Source organism: Grus americana, chromosome 2 (assembly GCF_028858705.1).
Source record: "Grus americana isolate bGruAme1 chromosome 2, bGruAme1.mat, whole genome shotgun sequence".
Lineage (NCBI taxonomy): Eukaryota > Metazoa > Chordata > Aves > Gruiformes > Gruidae > Grus > Grus americana.
The window spans coordinates 52517920-52535701 of NC_072853.1; the positions used below are offsets into that span (position 1 = coordinate 52517920).

Sequence of the window (17782 nt, forward strand, 5' to 3'; positions counted from 1 at the left end):
CTAATCGGAGTTCAAATCTATCCAGCACCCTACTACTAAGCAAACATCAGGAGGTACCCAAACAGAGAATAATTTTCTGACAATTAAGCAAGAACAATAGCAAATATTCCATTTGCAATTAAGAATCCGGGTTTTGTTTTCACCGAAACAGTGGGGATTTCTTCAATAGTAACTTCAATTAACTTCTGCTCCCCCCCACTGCCAAAAGGCTTAATGTGCCCAGAATCACGGCTGCTTTTTCCTAAGGATCTCAGACTAGAAAAGCAGAATTATTGCATCCTTTTTAAAAAATATTTCAATTCCATTTATTACACTTGACTATAGTACTGATGGGCAGTCCCCAAGAGGAAAAAAAAAAGAAAAAAAAAAAACAAACCTACAACACAGATAAATGAACCCCAGCAAACCCACAGTCAGTGGGCTCGGAAGAACCAAAACCTCTTAAACATTTAAAAAAAAATTAAAAAATCTAAAATTAATAGGTCTGGTTTGTGGCTGCCACAAGCCAACCTGCTGATTCAGGGCAATGTCACCAACAGTGGTCTTATCTGTAAAGGGTAACAATCAATTGTTTGACAGAAACAAAGGAGAGCTCAACAGGAAACCAACCAGCTCGGGACAGATGGTCACTGAATCAAGTTTCACCCCTCCCCTCTCCAAAAATAGGCTTAAGAGGCATTTTCTGTTACCAAGCAACAGCCCAAAGGAAGGCATAAATCTTTTCCTACGTGTTATTCCCCTCCTCCCCGACACATATACATTTCAATCTACTAGGGCGGTATGTTTGTGGGTTTGTTTATTTTTGTTTTTAAATAACGGGTACAAGGGTTTATTCCATTCAATGACAACATGTTTCTGCATGGCTACTAGCCACTTCTCTTTTAGGAAAAAAGGTGGCTAACTGTAACCAAGCTATAAGTGCTACCATGAAGGTGGGTTACAAGCAGGGGTCCAATGGTAGTTAGTAACCCCTCTGTGTTCGGCCAAGGTTCACTGGAGACCTGAGAAATGACTCCCCCGAGGAGGACAATTCCTGACGATTGTTTTATATAAAACCAACACGACCCTGGTCACACCCTAACAAGAGAGGTGACCTTTTTCAAAAAGTCATCATAAACCCTTGTACCTGCTTCAACCCATACAAACCCATAAAATTTAATCCCCCAAAAGCACCACAGTAATCTTTAATGTAATGTACAGACCAGGAGACTTTCAAATCATTTGAATATTCGGAGCATTAATTCTCTAGTTCATCAACCACCCTAAGTGAGAATCAGCTACTCGGGGTATGGGATGAGTAGAAAAAGATAGTCAACGTTTACTTTTCCGTTGGGCGAGGGGAGGAAAGAAGGGGAGAGGGGGGTGGAGGGGAGAAAGAGACCCGATGTGGCTGGTGGTGGAGGGGGAGGGGAGCAGGGAGCCAGGGGGTAAAGGACAGCAGCTCTGAAATTCAGATTAGCATCCAGAGAACAAACCGGTTTGTTTGACCCCCTATCATACAAACTGGTAACAGGCTGGCAGGCCATGAAAAGAGATGTAGTTAAATTTAGTCATACAAACAGTAATCTGCAATAAAATTTAAAAATAAAATTTAAAAAAAAGGTTTACAGTTATGATCCTCACAGAAATTAAATGGGGAAGAAAAAGTCTCACTTTGGCAACAAACTGGGTAATCATCCTTTAAAAGCGCCAAGCCGGGATTACCACTGACACGTACTTAGACTACTAAAACATATGGCCAAATAAAAAAAAAAAAAAAAGAGTGGGAGTATGGGGGAGGGGAAAGGTTGTGACAGAGTGTGGCCTGCAAAGGCTTTATTTACTCCCTCCTCAACTACTGCCTGCTTTAGCCAGCTGAAGTCCTTCTGCCAGACACAGCCTAGCCTATTTTCACTGGGTATTTCTTATACTGCTTTAATACCAACGCAGGTACCAGTTAGCATTGCTATGGTGGGCAAACAGAGCCCTGGCTGCGGGCTGCTCCGCAGATGAAGGGCCCTGGGCTTTCAAATTCATTTCACCACAGAGCCATCTCAGTGGAGACACTGCCCCAGCTCTCCGCACATGGCAACCAGACCTCATAGGGAAACCGGAGGCTGAGATGTTTAAATTCAATTAATTAACATTAAGTTAATTGAAATTAAAGGTTTGAACACAAAAGCCGAATTAATAACTGTTTGTATGTATGCATACAAAGAACATAATTTGGTCTACTATGTCTAAAGCTTACTGACAAAAGCATAAAGCTCAGCAGCCCAAGGTCCTGACAGGAGACTTGAACTAAGGACCCTCTAGGCTCAGCCACAGAAGACCATAACAGCTAATCATTACTGTATATAGTGCTTTAACAAATGCCAGGACACCCGCCATCCTTGTTTTAGGGATAGGGAAACTGAGGCACAGAGAAGCCATGTGTCTTCTCTCAGTGGCAGAATTCAGAAGTAAACCCAGATCTTCTGCAAACCCAAGTCCACAGTGTAGTATCACCCTGAACATTCAAATGAAAGCAAATTGTTATTTCTGTAAATTCATGGCTGACATCAACATTTTTACAGCAGTTTTTCCTTGCCTCTTCACAGCTTAGTGAGAGCCCCATAGCTGAAATCCACTTCTTTACTGAAACTAGTCTCTCTGATCAGACAGGCAATGATAGTTATCCCAGAGTTATTCAGGAACAGATATACCTGTTTTTCTAACATATTCAGAATTTGGCTAAATAAGACATAAAAAACCCTACAATTTTTCTCTAACACATGTTAGTAATTTGGCTATAGCATATTAAATTAATTATGGATTGGTTTTGTTTCTTTTGAACATCAGTGTAAATGGTATGAAATACAGCATGGCAACAGAAGCCTCATACTTTTTATGTGCTAGTACATAATCCATCATATGGGGCAAAAACCTACATTGTAGCTTTCCATAAGCATTTTTCATTGTTTTGGAAGAGGCTTTTTCTCTTACATTCACAAATATACGTCCTTTCCACTGCTCTGCCATGATAAGAGAGAGATAACCACATCAGTGGGGAAAGAGATTGTTTCCTTTTCCCTTAAGTATGCCATCATGCTTTTCTTTAGTGACCAAAGAACACATTGCACGTTTTTTTGGTCAAAATGTAAAAGGATGCAAGTTTAACTAAAAAAATCCTTCAATAATTCTATGAAGTGAGGTCTGAGGAGCCCGCTTTCCAGTATCTTTTTCTTAAAAAAAATCACAACAAATTTTCTTTAGATTCTCTAGCTCTCATACTGCTAGTTTAGAACTCTAGGTCTTCTAACTCAATCTATTATTATATTAAGTTTAACTTGGCTCTTTACCTTTAACTAAGCCATTCTCCAGCAAAATAAAGTGTAGACCTGTAAATGATCCAAATAAATCCTCATCTTTTTTGCCACAGAACATAACAGTAATTGGCCGTGTTTAGAACACAAGAAAAATCCTCAATTACCTCTGACCTGCTCTGGTCAGAGGTACTAAGCTTAAGCTAAAGTTACAAAAACATGTTTTCTCAGTAGCAAATAATGCAGTAGTAGCAGAAGTAGAACCCAAAGATCAATTGAATACAAAAATCTTATTAAAATCATAATAGTGCTTCTCTTGAACAAAGGATGGGAAGAGGAATAGAATGGTAAGTAACAGTGATCATCAGTTAAGTAAAAATAAGTCTAGCTATAGAAACAGAAAAGGCATTACAAAACATCAAAGCTAGGTAAGCCAGTAATGACTGCAGATAGATCATTATAAGCCTCATTTCCAAAACAAAGAAAATCACAATTTGAATATTATCTTTCATATGGCTATATGGTGACATTGTGTTTAACTGTTTACTCACCAGTTTGACATCAACCAATTTCAAAAGAGGCCATTACTCTTAAACTATTTTCTCTTTATGTTTTCATCATTTGGGGCTATTATTCCTGGCACACATAATGACAGTATGGACACAAGAAGATTCACCAGTGCATTCTCTTATCTCTGCATGCTGGCTGAAAGAAACACAGTTTATGTGATTTATTCCAGATCAGAAAGGCACTGTGACAACACACCGAATAGACCTCATTTTCAACAAGCATTTTTTAATGAGAAATTTATCGGTCCTTCTCAGCATGAACTGCACTTTGGAACAGTGATGATAGAATTGTTTTAATGAATTCATCCTGAGGCCAGCCTCCTTCCAGGCACTGGCCTCAAATACACTCATTTTCTGTCCTGGGGGCAAAGGACTAGTTATGAATCACAAAAACAGTTCTGCTTTCTGGCCCTTGTTAACCTGCCAGTCAACTTCTTCCTAAAACTGAGTTTCTCAAAGAACATCCAATCTCTAGTGGCCAATTTCTAGTTCTTTCCCCCCTTGCTGTGTTTTTTATATAATAAACCTCAACTTTCCACATTTTATTCAGATAATTATTTGGAGCAGGAAAAGTTATGTTGTCTTCCAGCCTCCATTCCACTTTTCATAATTGGAACTAAAAAGCACAACTCCCTTCTTTACACACTTGGCTGATTTTCCTCTACATACGGAGTATGTTCAACTAGGATACGGCAACTAGAGGGAAACTGCAACCCACATAGTGAATCATCACACAATCATCAATATGTCCAGAAAAATAAAACATATGGACACACGTACAACTCAGTTATCAGAAAGATGTACAAGGGCATGTAATTGAGAACAGCGATTCCCAAACCTCACCAATTAACAAAATAATAAGTAGAAGTGATTGATTGAAATAACATAAACAAATATCTCCTTTCTATGCATGCTTTCTTTTTAGTCCTGAAAAGGTTTAAAATTAATAGTACTGGGCTTATTTTAAGTTTTCTTAGAGAAATGTCTGATTATGACCATTAATCCAAAAAGACTGATTTTAGACAACTCATCAAAGTCAATCCATCAGGTATCATGATTACACTTTGATGCTCAATCTTCCATCCCGGACAGGCCAAACAACCTCCTACAGAGTCACTCAAGCTTTGCAGCCTCTCTATTAACATATGCCCAGCAATGCCTCGATCACCAGACCATTTCTGAGTTGCCATCCAGTAACATAACAAGACCTGCAGGCAGCTGCTAGTTACAGAACTTGCTGTGTTCTCTCCATTGATGTGTGTGACTGGATATGCAATCAGCACATATTTCTGATGACATACAGAAAGCACATCTACCACATAGCAGAAAAATGGCAGAAAGAAGATAGTGGAAAGCAGGTTACCAAAACAGTTCATGCTGCCAGTAGCCTATTCCTTGAGTATATTTGCAAAGCCCCTGGGCCAGATGAATTGTTTCAGGAAGCTGCATCTTACCAACAGGTAATACTGACTAGTTTTACAGGTTTTGTACTACCCCACTTCACAACAAACAGCAGAATCACAGAATAATTCGGGTTTGAAGGGACCTCTGAAGGTCAGCTAGTCCAATCTCACACTCAAGGCAGGGCCACGTTGGAAATCTTGTGAAAATAAAACACTGTTCTGATGTATTTTGGTTCATGGCTGATCTGCATCAATAGTTTTGACCTATTAACCTGTCAAATTTAAATGTGAAGTTCTCAGCAATTCTCAGGTAGACTACAATGAAACAAGAACTTAAGGCATGTTTCCTAAAAATAAAAGGTCTGAGGCACAAAATACAGTATTTCTCAAGGAATATAAAATGTTTTATCGATGCGAATACTTTATCTGTTTCCCAATACACAGTTTTTGCAATTTGGACAAACTACTAATGAACTACAAAGATCCAGTTATGTGCCAAGGTTATACATTGAGGTTCATGCTGTACTTGTTTATATAGCGAATCAGAATAGAGAACACAAGCTTAGAGATATCAGTATCATCAGACATTAGAAGTATCAAAACTATGCAGCATCTGTTGCATTCCTCTCTCTTTTTCAACCCTGAACTGCACATAACTGGATTCAAAGTTGAGCCCATTTTCACAGGACAATTCAATTAAAAAGCATCTGGAACAACACTATCTTTTACTGAAAGTAAGTCCCAGATCCAATTCTCATTTATTACACTGCTGGGACAGCATCCTTTAAACATGGTGATCAAAAGCAACCTTTTTTTTTTTCTTTTTAAACAGACATCAAAGCAACAACATTAAGATGAATTTTCAACTGTACTGAAACTACAGGTTATATAAGGTTATATAGAGTTGCCTTTTTCAGCAGGAGGAACTCTGGCAACACACACATGCAACTTCACAAGTTCAACTTGGCAGTTAATCTGTCTGGCCTTAGCACATAATCAGAAATGGATTTACTACAGTGACAGCAACTGGAGCTGAAAACCTGCATTGCACTGTGTAGGGGAGTGCTTAACCCCTATCGCAAGCACAGCCTCCCTCTTTCTACACCAAATCCACATCACACCTGGAATCACCCCAAAGCCAGGCTTGACAGTAAGCCAGCCAGCTGTGCTGCAGATGAAAAATGAGCATCTATCTGCACAGCCACCAGGCACAAGGCATCTCTCAATAAAACAACCATGCTGGACAGTCAGCAAGCAAACACTGTTCATTATGATAGCTGAAAGCAGCCAGAAGAATGCTGGGTTTGGGGGTTTTTTTGTTGGTTTTTTTTTCCCCTCAGGCTTTTCTGCCACAAGGTCACATCCGCTGTTCAAAATTAAAGTGGTTTTATAGTGGTAGCTTTTGTTTAAGAGCTTCTGAGGCACACTGTTTTGAATAACGTTACTAGTGGCACATCTATTACACACTAAGAACTCCTGGTCTAGTCATACACACATATAAAGGCAAACTGCAAACACAATGTTAGAGTTCATACCAGTATAAGCCATCTCAGCCAAACAATTATTAATAAAAGGAATCCTATGACCCATTAAGACATTGGACCATTACAATATTACGCCCCAGCATTTCTAATCCATGTCCTTTTCTCTTTCATTTATGTACATACCACCATCCTTCTTAGTTCGTCAAGTCTACAGCCAAGAGGACTTCTGGAGGAGGCAACTGCCTATGCATTTTCCATGCAGCATCCAACTCTTCAGGCACAGAGTAAGCAAGAAGGGTATTGCTAAGTTAATGGTACAAAACAAAAAAATCTGTATGTTTACATGTCCTGCTGTTTCACAGGAAAGATTCCATGGCTCCTGACACAAAAGCTTGTGACAGCTAACGATTTAATCTTGATGCCCTTGAAATCCAGCTTGCTTCCCACATCTGCTAAAATCATGATTGTGCACCTGGAGGAAAAAAGTGAAATAACAATCTGGCAGGCAAGTCATCTTCCCCCTCCTTGAGAGGCCTGGAAACTGAGAGCCGACTCTCCTAATAAAATAAAAAAAATTTGGCAAGAACTAACCTTCAAAATTTGCTGAAACTGCTGTAATCAGAACTGTGAAGATAAGCATACTTTTCACTCTGAACTTCTGCTTTTATATACCCCATCAGTAGTTCTGTGTGCCTCTATCCAAGGCATTAAAGTTGTCTTGGATGGCTTTGCCCTTTCCCTTCCCTCCCCTCTTCAAAATTGCTCCTTTGTGAGATGGTACTGATCACTTGCCTAATCCACCTAATTTCTTATTGTTCTCGCAGCCAGAATTTTCCCCTCTATGAGATTAAGATTAGAAAGAGTAACAACAACATCTTAACATTTCATCTATACAAATACATTTTTGAAAACATTTTTTACAAGACTAGGAAACCTCAATGTTCTTAAATCACACAATGTGATAGGCAGGAAGCTGTTTCCCTTTTCTTGATGCAGTGAAGGGCATTGTAGCTGTAAAAATCAAGACCTAATTCCTAGTCTTCCCAAAGGACTCCCCTAGATGCACCAAGAATTTGATTCTATGTAAGTGGTTTAAAGAAATTACAAGATTAGGCTTCCTTCATGAAACAGCTGTTCTCAAAGTGGACTATAAGTGTAAAGGAACAGGAGAATAAAGGCTCTAAAGGAACAGAGAATTTGGGGGGCTTCCTGACAAGCCAAAGAGAGATGGTCAGCGAGGCAGGAACAAAAGCAGTAAAAGTAGATGGCACAATCTCCTGAATGGCAAGACTGAGATGCAGTCGTACACTGTGAAACACCATATTACAACCAACACCTTATCACCAAGGAGACAGTAAGCAGAGAATTAATAGCAACAAGGTACTATACCAAGAGTGGAAGGACACAAGGCTTAAGACAGGGAATAGAGCACTTGGCTCTCTGCAAATCCCAAATTTACAGCCATCAAGACAAGGTTTTGCCACGTATGCTTTTCATCCTGAGAGATCAGTAACATGGGTAAGCAACAGTAATGCTTGTAGAACTCTGCTGTGAACATCCCTTTTTCACCAATGACTCCAGTGTAAAGAGGTAGTTGCCCAGATTCCTCACGGTGTCAGAAGCAGCTGAACTCAGCCATTGGGAACTTCTCTTCCTTACCACAACAGCAGCTCTCTGAAGTGGGTACGATGGAGGAAGCTCCAAAGAGCTCTGATTTCACTAAGCCAAAGATACTGTGCCACATTTCAGTTTTTAAAAAGTGGTCATTTCCTCTTTATTAGGAAGATTATGGAGGATCAGAAACACAGCAATTTCCAAACACTCTACCAATTATTCTCAACCAATAACAAGGAAGAGATCATACAACTCAGAGTATATATAGTCTTACTGAGCATTGGCATTAAAATTGTGTATGAACTATCTCTATCTTTTAAAAGGCAGCTGGAATTAACAGAGAAGAAAAATCCCGCCAAATGAAAAACATAATTTAACTATCAAACTCCCAGAAAAGGTCTCCTTAGGTTTCCTTAAGTGTAGAGACCCAAGGGTCTACAAGAAAGCAAGTTTCAAAGTTGGAGGTAGCATTATAAAAGAAAGGGGAGAAGAATGGGTTGCACGTTGGGTTTGCATCCCAATAAAGAGGAAGTCAAGCAAATCCACCAAGAGGCCCCCGTGGATGAACAAGGAGCTCCTCCTGGGCAAAGCTAAACAAAAAAGGGAAGCCTACAGAGGGTGGAAGCAAGGGCAGGTAGCCTGGGAGAAATACAGAGAAACCGTCCGAGCCGCCAGGGATCAGGTTAGGAAAGCCAAAGCCCTGATAGAACTAAATCTGGCCAGGGATGTAAAGGACAACAAGAAAAGTTTCTATAGGTATGTCAGTGATAAAAGGAGGATGAGGGAAAATGTGGGTCCCCTCCAGAATGAAACGGGTGACCTGGTTACCCAGGATATGGAGAAGGCTGAGGTACTCAATGACTTCTTTGCCTCAGTCTTCACTGGCAAATGCTTGAGCCACACTGCCCAGGTCACAGAAGGCAGGGACTGGGAGAATGCAGAACCGCCCACTGTAGGAGAAGATCAGGTTCGAGAATATCTAAGGAACCTGAAGGTGCACAAGTCCACGGGACCTGATGAGATGCATCCGCGGGTCTTGAGGGAACTGGCGGATGAAGTGGCCAGGCCACTCTCCACCAAATTTGAGAAGTCCTGGCAGTCTGGCAAAGTTCCCGCCGACTGGAAGAGGGGCAACATAACCCCCATTTTTAAGAAGGGAAAAAAGGAAGACCCAGGGAACTACAGGCGAGTCAGTCTCATCTCCGTGCCTGGCAAGACTATGGAGCAGACCCTCCTGGAGACTATGCTCAGGCACATGGAAGATGAGGAGGTGATTGGTGACAGCCAACACAGCTTCACTAAGGGCAAATCGTGCCTGACAAACTTGGTGGCCTTCTATGATGGGGTTACAGCATCGGTGGATAAGGGAAGGGCAACTGACGTCATCTACCTGGACTTGTGCAAGGCATTTGACACTGTCCTGCACGACATCCTTGTGTCTAAATTGGAGAGACATGGATTCGATGGATGGACCACTCAGTGGATAAGGAATTGGCCGGATGGTCGCACTCAAAGAGTTGTGGTCAACAGCTCAATGTCCAAGTGGAGAACGGTGACGAGTGGCGTCCCTCAGGGGTCGGTACTGGGACCGGCACTGTTCAACATCTTTGTCGGCGACATGGACAGTGGGATCGAGTGCAGCCTCAGCAAGTTTGCTGACGACACCAAGCTGTGTGGTGGGGTCGACACGCTGGAGGGAAGGGATGCCATCCAGAGGGACCTGGACAGGCTGGAGAAGTGGGCCCGTGCGAGCTGCATGAAGTTCAACAAGGCCAAGGGCAAGGTCCTGCACGTGGGTCGGGGCAATCCCAAGCACGACTACAGGCTGGGCGAGGAATAGACTGAAAGCAGCCCCGAGGAGAAGGACTTGGGGATACTGATTGACGAGAAGCTCAACATGAGCCGGCTGTGTGCACTTGCAGCCCAGAAAGCCAGCCGTGTCCTGGGCTGCATCAAAAGAGGCGTGACCAGCAGGTTGAGGGAGGTGATCCTGCCCCTCTACTCCACTCTTGTGAGACCCCACCTGGAGTACTGCATCCAGCTCTGGGGGCCCCAGTACAGGAGAGACATCGAGCTGTTGGAGCGAGTCCAGAGGACGGCCACGAAGCTGCTCAGAGGGCTGGAGCACCTCTCCTATGAGGACAGGCTGAGAGAGTTGGGATTGTTCAGCCTGGAGAAGAGAAGGCTCTGGGGAGATCTAATTGTGGCTTTCCAGTACCTGAAGGGGCCTACAGGAAAGATGGTGAGGGACTGTTTATCAGGGAGTGTAGCGACAGGACAAGGGGTAATGGGTTTAAGCTGAAGGAGGGTCAATTTAGATTAGATGTTAGAAAGAAATTCTTTACTGTTGGAGTGGTGGGGTACTGGAAGAGGTTGCCCAGAGAGGTTGTGGATGCCCCCTCCCCGGAAGTGTTCAAGGCCAGGTTGGATGGGGCTTTGGGCAGCGTGGCCTAGTGGAGGGTGTCCCTGCCCGTAGCAGGGGGGTTGGAACTAGTTGATCTTTAAGGTCCCTTCCAACCCGAACCATTCTGTGATTCTATGATTCTAAAACTAATCTCTCTCAAATATGTAGAACATTAGAGGGAAAATGTTTCATATGCACACTGATACTTCTTTATGAAGCCAAATTTAAATGCTGTACGGTTTTAGAGAAAACCAGCAACCTAAACTGTCTTCCAAAGAAGGCTAGTGATTTCTCTGAAATTTTGGTGGTATACACTCCATTCAACAGAGAAATCAGTACTGTGGAGGGAGATGCAGAATTTAGTGCAAAAAGACAGATGTACTAGCAAAACGTTCAATTGCATTTGCCACCTTAAATGCATCAGTTTAAAATAGTCAGCCATCTAACTAACCTTAACAACTTCACACTGTACGTTCCAGGGAAGTCCTATTACTTTTGGTGAGGTGCATAGCTGAGTCTTCATTTTTTAAAAAAAAAAAAAAAAAAAAAAAAAAAAAAAAAGAGAGAGGAAAGAGAGAGAGGAAAGAGAGAGAGGAAAGAGAGAGAGGAAAGAGAGAGAGGAAAGAGAGAGAGGAAAGAGAGAGAGGAAAGAGAGAGAGGAAAGGACAGTATTAATAGTGTGCATTTAAGACCATAGTTAGATTCAGTAACTAACTTCTTCACTTGCCTCAAAGTGCTCTACTCGGATCACGCCAACGGTCTTGAAAAGAGTTCATTAGAGACTATGATGGAGACAGAGGAGAGAGAACAGGAGGATCTTTGCACAGCATTTTTATAAAACTAGTTACTCCAGGCTTGTTCATGGAACAACTACGACAGATGTCTGCTAATCTCTTAAGTAACAGTATCTTAAGTCTGCCCACACTGTTTTGCCGTTCATAGCTCCATCAGTTTGAAAAAAGACCTCAAAATAACCTCTCTAAAACCTTACATGGGGAATATTAATTGAAGGTTTCTATCAGATTTTGTCATACTGACTCAGGCTGCTCCCTACAATCTTACTCTTCCGGTAATTTTATGTCACAACATACACTTCTTCCCATCTTTTATATTTTATGAACGTTTTATTAGCTACTGTAGTATAACTGCAATTAAAAAAAATTAAACATTGATTAAACGCGAATGAACCAAAGCCTTTGACAATACGTTGCTGTAAGATCTTCAGAATAGGTATATGGGGTTTTTTTTATTAAACCTCCAAAGTGCCATTGAACTTAAAATGCTAACTCAGTGAGAATTACATTAAATACATTTCAATGAAAGTGGTCATTTACACAATTCTCTATGGCCTCTCATGTCACAAAAGAATTTCACAGAAGCTGTGACATTACTTTGTGACATAGTAAGACAACAGAAATCAGCTGACATAGCTTCAGGAGTCACCTATAACAAAAATAATTACATTTTAGCCCCATTTCTGTAAGGAACTCCATACTTCTACTTGATACTTCCAAGCCAACCACAGCAGTGTACAAAATTCGGCTGTTCCCATTGTGAATAAATACTGTTCCAAATTTCTGTCATCCACAAGTTCCTCCAACATATATTCTGCAGTCTTTCTTATGGATTATAAAAACATTAATTATTCTATTAAAATATTAAGACCCTAATGCTACTGGATAGTTTACCACTATAAGCACCTCCACAGCACGGCTCCTTATTTTTGGGTCATCTTCACTACCTACCTTCAAGTTCGAATCCATTAACAGGGGCTATACCAGCCACGCTCAGAGTTGCAAATGAGGCTCTGTAATGACTCACTGAAAATTCACTTACTAGTTCTCTCTGTATTATATAAGGATATTTTCAGAGTTTTCAGAAACAAGATGCGTTCAGGATATACAAAACACAAAATTGGTCTGTTAATATATTTCCACATAGAATACAGCATGAAACAAAATGATCAGGTTTGGAATTTTTAAAAAATGAAATCAAAAATGTAGTAGGCAAAAGTGTTTTGAACACATATTCTTATAAGCAATGCTTTTCACAACACTTTACAGAACGTCATGACAATACAGGACTTGAGGAAATCCAATGATTCTTAGGTAACACTAATTGTAAAAATTTAGTGTTGTTTTATGACTGCTACTGTAATCTGTTTCAGAATATTAGAGATATCTTAATCACTGTATCTAATGAACTCTAGTTCGCGGGACTAATTCTCTAAAAGACATCATTGTCAAAATGTCAAGGCTTATTACTCCTTCATTTGTCAGTCTTCTCAACAGTACTTTTGATGATTCCATTTTAGAAGCAAAGGAAAATGTGTCTTCTGCATTATGTGCAAGAAATGATTATGCAAGAATAGGCAAAACACATACGCCTCAAAGAGGCTATCCATCTGAGGTATAAAACAAAAAATCTGAAATATTTTTTACACTAATAATTTCACAGTCCTTTTTACAAGGGTAAAGATGTGATGCCTTAATATCATGTCCAAGCTCCAGGTTTTGTTAATTACATCCTACCTACCTAAATGCCCCCTGTAGTTTCAATTAGACATGGTATTCTTCTTCACTTCCTGTCCTGATTATTGTGCACTGTTGCTAAGCGCTAGTTAACAGTTGCCACATTCACCCGAAGTTGGCTGCACTTCAGTGGTCATTCAAAGAATTAAATACAAAACATATGGTACAGAACCATACAAAGCATAAAAGCACTTTTAAAAACCACTCTAAAATGCTTAATATGAAAGATACTACAAAAGGTTACACCACAAAGTAAAATCCTTACAGTTCTATGCCCACTTAAAATTTCCTAGAAACACTGAAAATTATAGAGAAACGCATTCAATCTTTTTTTTTTTTTTTTAGCTATCATTAATAAGATTTCCTAGGGTATATTTTTGACATTACACTGAGTCTAGTTTTACACTGAATGAACAGCCCAGCATTGATAATACAATAGGCTTTACGGTACAAAGATTTTTCCAGATTTCCCTTAAAAAATAGTTTCATTCCCTATATCCTTTAGCAACTAATTAGTTTCCTAAATTACACTACCGAGTTTTCTTCTTCCTTGTATCTGCAAAATACTTTGGACATGACTTTTTGAACCACCAAATATCAGTGCCAATAGTTGTGTTTAAGAAGACCTTGAACCAAACATGCTTTTTTGAATTCTAGACAAACTTCTCACACAGTCAGATCACCCCTCCTTTCATCTGTGATGTCCTCATGAGATCTTAAGAAACTTTACATATTCTAATTATCCCAGTAAAAGCTCAGTATCAGGTTGCCTATTACTGCTTATTTCCTTTAGTATTACATCCTGGGCTTAAAAACTGCCTTACCAAAAAATCATCACTATTTCTGATTGTTACATCATCTACAGCCAAACCCAACTAATACAAACTCCTGGTACCTACATATGGGTTCTTATAACTAATTTTTTTTTGCTGTTAAACACAGCCAAAAAATTGTTTTGCACAAACACTAGCAATACACATACACTGTATTTGTTATCTGTATTAACAGATGTATAATTAAACCTCCAGGGTTCGGACCCCAATCCTTTAAACAAGTAGGCATATACTGAACATTATTCATTGACCTTCTGGAGCATATTGTTGGAAATATTTGAGAATATGTGAGAAAAAAGCATGCATATGTTCAAAATCCAAAAATATTAAAACAAAGAATAAATAAACATTTCTCAACAGCTCTGAGAACCCTCGCACAATCCTTATTCCTTTGCAAAGAGGTATTAAAAAAAGTTAATCCACTAGCTCCATAAGTGCTTTTATCCTACTCAGAAGGAAATTCTTCAGGATAAGGTTTAATATTTTCAAAGAATTTTTTTTAATCCCACTAGTGCATATGTAATATGCTTTTCAATCAACAGAAGGCCCACCCTTGTTTTTCTTCAGAGGGCATATCCCTCAACAAAACCCAAACTTAAGTGTGCATTACAGTATTTAAAAGTGCAGAAAGCTTTAGCTGTTCTTTCAGAGGCCACATATATAACTATATCCGCAACTGAAATATGCACCTACTTGTTTCACTCTCAGCTCTAAACAACAGTAGTAATTGGAAAAAAAAAAAAAAAGCTTCAGTTATTCCCAGTCAGGAAATAAAAGACAGCACTTTCTTCTTCAGCAGCTTTTTAGTTCAATCTTTTAAAAAGCTCTTCATAACAAGGTATCAATGAAGTATGAAGAATATGAAATATTATTTCAATAATACTTAAAATATCATTCAGTGGAAAAGTCCTAAGTGTCACTAATTAAAAGCCAAATAAAATTATGTAAAAAAGGTGTATCTTCAGGGTATTTAAAGCAAACATACTGACAAGCACTAGACATGGGAAATATTTTTCCATCAGGTAACTTTAAAAGTCTCCTGCATTTTAAACACATCTGACCATTGATAATTCTTAAATTTCAGAATATGGATAAATATTTGCAGACTTGGGGCCTAAACAAACAGCAACCCTTGGTCCACCCTCTGAGTTGGCCGAAATCCTATGGTTTAAACAAAGTTTTCATCTTTTGGAGATTTCAGGAAAGCCAGGGGAAGCTCCGGGGAGGGAAGGGCCGAATCTCGGCGGTACTTAACGGCTGCCGAGGGCGGCGGGGCGCCCCTTCATAAATCTGTCAGCTGCCTCGGAGAGACAGCGCTAGGTCCACCGGAGCCGGTTTTTCCCCCCGCTCTCTACCTTTACTTCCCAACAGCAAACAGGTCCTGTCCATTGGCCGTCACTACGGTGAAGGGAACCACCGTGACAGAGCCCGGCACGGCAGCCTGCCCTCGGTGCCCGCCAGCGCGACCGTTACTGCCCGTTGGGCCGCCGCGTCTCCAGGGGACACTGCCGCCCCTCCGCGACAGACACCCATCCCCCCAACACCCCCCCCACCCCGGGAAGGCAACCCGGCGCCTTGCCCTCCCCTCCTCAAAACCAGCCTGCACATGTCTAGAAATGCCCCTCAAGCAACCCCCGACCCCGCCGGGCCGCCACCGCCAGCGCTCCCCCCTCAGGCGAAGGCTCCCCCGGGCGCAGAGGGCGAGGCAGCCGAGCCCCCTGCCGGCGGCCGCCCGCACGGCAGCGTGGGGCGGGGGAGCTCGCCGTCCGCTCACCAGCAGAACCACCTGCACCCCCCGCGCCCACCCTGCCCGCCTCCCTCCGTTCCCCGCGGCTTTGCTGCCTGCCTGCCTGCCGCTCGCCCGTCCGCCCGCAGGAGCGGCTTTGCTCCCGCAGCCGCCCGGCCAGAGCTCTCCCGCCTCCGCCTTGCCCCGTCGGAGCAGTGTCATTTTTCCCCCCCCGGTCCAAAACGACGGTAACAAAGGGCTGGAGCCCACTCGGGGGAGAACACTGGCAGCCCGCCCGTGACACCGGCCGCAGCCAACCGCGCCGCTGGCAGCCCGTAGCCCCTCACCGCCCCCCGTGCTGCCCTCTGCGGTGTGACTGACACCGAGCGCGACCCGGCGAGCGGGGCGCCGCTGCCGCCGCCCCGACCGGCTACCTTTGGGCCCTCCCCAGACACCGGCGAGAAGGCGAAGTAAAGCCCCGCGCCCCCCTTCGCTCCCTTACCTTACTGGACAGAGAGAGAAGAAGTTGAAGCGCTCTCCTTCCACCCCTTTCTCTCTCTTTCTTTTTTTTTTTTTTTTTTTTTTATTTGCCTCCTCGCACCGAGCAACTGCGCTCGGCAGTCCCGCCCGGCGCCCTCACTGCCACCGTCTCCCTCCGGGTCTCGGTCCTCTCTCTCCGGCGGGAGGAGGGGAGGGGAGGCGAGGGGAGGAGAATGGGGCGGACCCGCAGGTGCCGCCCCTCCTGCTCTGACAGCGGGGAGGGAGAGGGGTCGGGGGGGGGGTGGCGGGCGAGGGGACCGGGCGGTGGCCGCGGGGGAGCCGCGCTCAGGTGAGGGGGGTGTCCTGCAGGGCTGAGGAATGGCCTCCCCGTCCCGGGCCAGGCCCCAGGACGGCGGGGTTGGGAAGAGGGGCTGCCGCGTCGTACCAGGGACTGAGGTGATGGGTCGGGAACGGGAGGTGGACATGGATTAGTGGAAGAGGCAGGCGGAGGGCAGTGAGGCTTGGGACATGGCGGCCGAGGGTCGGTGAGGAGAGAGCGAGAAGGGGTGCTTCCAGTTGGGAGGGAAGGGATGAGGCCGTGCACGGAGAGGAGCCAAGGAGGGAACTGGGAAGCGTCAAAACCCTGTCAGAAATCCAGCGTGACTCCGTGGCTGGGGGAGGCAGAAGATGGCACTGGGAGTAGTAGCCATCTGCACTACCCTGTGCGAGGCAGCCCTGCCAGGTGGGCCAGTCAGAGCTGTGGGCAGTTTAAAGTTGGAGGAGTCAACTCATGTTTTGTTTTGTTTTAGTTAGCAATGGAGCTCATTCAAGAACAGTAAAGTAGAAGCTGAAGGGGCATAGCATGCTAGGACGACACTGGAGATGGGCTGTGAACATACTTGTGTCGAAGATTAAATTGAGCAGGGCTCAAGGCAAGGTGGGTAGACATGAGGGGATCTGAGCGTGTTGGAGAGGATGGAAACAGAAGGATCTGGAACATTTAAAGCTGTAAATGGAGCTCACTGCATGGGGAAGCAGCGGGTTTGGATTCTTCGTGTGTGTAAAGATGAAGGATGGGCTAAGCAGGAGCGTGGGAAGGAGACTAGAAATACAGCAGAGTGTGCTGAGGGTAAATATGCATTGAACTGGGGAAAAATGATTTTGCATTTTCTTCATTTCACCTTGGATTGATTAAGCTACTATATGAACCATCTCCTCGCTTTTTCACTTTTTGCTTTTCAAAGGACATACTTCTTGAGAGCCTTTCAAAGAGCCTTTTTCTTCTTGTGGGACCATAGGGCTCAATCTTCTGCAGTGTCCTATCTTTCTGCCTCGACAGCTTACAAAAAAGTGATAGTGACAAAAAAAGTGGTGGTCTTTGTTTTCTTTGACAGGAACCTGCTGCTGTGTTGGCACTGAGAAAAAGATGTCTGGTGCTTTTCTCACATGCTTTT

The 17782-nt window shown here is 42.9% G+C and overlaps 1 protein-coding gene across 7 annotated transcripts in view; it reads right to left on the bottom strand.

Moving 5' to 3' along the window:
- Positions 1–17027, bottom strand: part of GREB1L (GREB1 like retinoic acid receptor coactivator) — a 143110-nt gene extending 126083 nt beyond the window's left edge. For 5 of the 7 annotated variants that reach the window (XM_054815856.1, XM_054815853.1, XM_054815857.1 and 2 more), the window contains exon 1: positions 16351–17026. The gene's annotated coding sequence lies outside the window, so the exon portion shown is untranslated. Of the gene's footprint in view, positions 1–16350 lie in introns of all 7 variants that reach the window. The other 2 variants (XM_054815849.1, XM_054815850.1) reach the window with 1 other exon arrangement.
- Positions 17028–17782: the final 755 nt, after the last annotated feature.